This window comes from Arachis duranensis, chromosome 3 (genome assembly GCF_000817695.3).
Source record: "Arachis duranensis cultivar V14167 chromosome 3, aradu.V14167.gnm2.J7QH, whole genome shotgun sequence".
Classification (NCBI taxonomy): Eukaryota; Viridiplantae; Streptophyta; class Magnoliopsida; order Fabales; family Fabaceae; genus Arachis; species Arachis duranensis.
Genome location: NC_029774.3, coordinates 68,256,882 through 68,259,587, shown reverse-complemented (window position 1 = coordinate 68,259,587; position 2,706 = coordinate 68,256,882).

Here is a 2,706-nt window from a genome sequence, read left to right as displayed (position 1 = left end):
CATCAGAAATTTGGAGGCACAAGTGGGCCAGCTGAGTAAGAAAATCACTGAAACCCCTCCTAGTACTCTCCCAAGCAATACTGAAGAAAATCCAAAAAGAGAGTGCAAGGCCATTGATATAATCAATATGGCCGAACCTAGAGAGGAAGGAGAGGACGTGAATCCCAATAACGAAGACCTTATGGGACGTCCCTCAAGCAAGAAGGAGTTCCCTATTGAGGATCCAAAGGAATCTGAGGCTCATATAGAGACAATAGAGATTCTATTAAATCTCCTTCTGCCATTCATGAGCTCTGAAGACTATTCTTCCTCTGAAGAGGATGAAGATGTAACTGGAGAGCAAGTTGCTCAATATCTAGGAGCCATCACGAAGCTAAATGCCAAGTTATTTGGTAATGAGAGGAAGCATGAACAGCTTCTCTCAATGCAGAGTCAAACAGAGCCCCCACAGTCCAACTCTAAGTTTGGTGTTGGGAGGCCACAACCAAACTCTAAATTTGGTGTTGAACCCCCACATTCAAACTCTAAGTTTGGTGTTGGGAGTTTCCAACAATGCTCTGAATATCTGTGAAGCTCCATGAGAGCTCACTATCAAGCTATTGACATTAAAGAAGCGCTTATTGGGAGGCAACCCAATTTTTATTTATCTAATTTTATTTTATTTTCATTGTTCTTTTATGTTTTATTAGGTTCATGATCATGTGGAGTCACGAAAAAAATACTAAAATTAAAAACAGAATAAAAAAATAGCAGAAGAAAAATCACACTCTGGAAGAAGGACTTACTGGCGTTTAAACGCCAATAAGGAGCATCTGGCTGGCGTTCAACGCGAGAACAGAGCATGGATCTGGCACTGAACGCCAGAAATAAGCATGGACCTGGCGTTCAATGCCAGAAACATGCTGCACATGGGCGTTAAACGCCCAGAATGAGCATCACTTCGACGTTTAAACGCCAGAATTGTATGCAAAGGCAGTTTACATGCCTAATTGGTGCAGGGATGTAAATCCTTAACACCTCAGGATCTGTGGACCCCACAGGATCCCCACCTACCTCAACTCACCTTTTCCCTTCTTCCCCAATCACCTTAATCCCTCTTCCCCATCATCTCTTCACCACTCACATCCATCCATCCTTCCCACCCAAACCCACCCTACATGGCCAAAACACAAACATCTCTCCCTCTCCCCCATATCTTCTTTTCCTTCTTCTATTCTTTCTTCTTTTGCTTGAGGGCGAGCAACATTTTAAGTTTGGTGTGGTAAAAGCATAAGCTTTTTGTTTTTCCACAACCATTGATGGCACCTAAGGCCAGAGAAACCTCAAAAAAAAAAAAAAGAGAAAAGAAAGAGAAGAGAAAAGAGAAGACAAAAGCTTCCACCTCTGAGTCATGGGAGATGGAGAGATTCATCTCAAGGGTCTATAACTCAGTAGAAGAGCATTTGACTGCAAATCAAGAGATCCCTGAGATACCTCAGGGGATACATTTTCCTCCACACAATTATTGGGAGCAACTAAGGATAGGAGCACCAAAATCACTAGGGATTAAACAACAAAGGCAAGGAAGAGACATAGAGGAGCTCAAAAACATCATTGGTTCTTCAAGAAGAAAATGCCACCATCACTAAGGTGGACTCATTCCTTGTTCTTAATTTTTTCTGCTTTTCCATTTTTTTTATGTTAAATATTTATCTATGTTTGTGTCTTCATTAAATGATCATTAGTATTTAGTAACTATGTCTTAAAGTTATGAATAATTCCATAAATCCTTCACCTCTCTTAAAAGAAAAATGTTCCTAAATCAAAAGAACAAGAAGTACATGAATTTCAAATTTATCCTTGAAATTAGTTTAATTAGATTGATGTGGTGACAATACTTTTTATTTTTTGAATGAATGCTTGAACAGTGCATATTTTTTATCTTGTTGTTTAAGAATGTTAAAATTGTTGGCTCTTGAAAGAATGATGAACAAAGAGAAATGCTATTGACAATCTGAAAAATCATGAAATTGATTCTTGAAGCAAGAAAAAGCAGTGAAAAAGCAAAAGCTTATGAAAAAAAAAGTGGCGAAAAAAATAGAAAGAAAAAAAAAGCAAGCAGAAAAAGCCAATAGCCCTTAAAACCAAAAGGCAAGGGTAAAAAGGATCCAAGGCTTTGAGCATCAATGGATAGGAGGGCCCAAGGAAATAAAATCCAGGTCTAAGCGGCTAAATCAAGCTGTTTCTAACCATGTGCTTGTGGCATGCAGGTCCAAGTGAAAAGTTCGAGACTGAGTGGTTAAAGTCGTGATCCAAAGCAAAAGAGTGTGCTTAAGAGCTCTGGACACCTCTAACTGGGGACTTTAGCAAAGCTGAGTCACAATCTGAAAAGGTTCACCCTGTCATGTGTCTGTGGCATTTATGTATCCGGTGGTAATACTGGAAAACAAAATGTTTAGGGCCATGACCAAGACTCATAAAAGTAGCTGTATTCAAGAATCAACAAACTTAACTAGGAGAATCAATAACACTATCTGAAATTCTAAGATCCTAGAGATGCCAATCATTCTAAGCTTCAAAGGATGAAGTGAGATGGCAAAACTGTTCAGAAGCAAAAAAGCTACAAGTCCCGCTCATCTAATTAGAACTAATATTCATTGATATTCTGGGATTTATAGTATATTCTCCTCTTTTTATCCTAATTGATTTTCAGTTGCTTGGGGACAA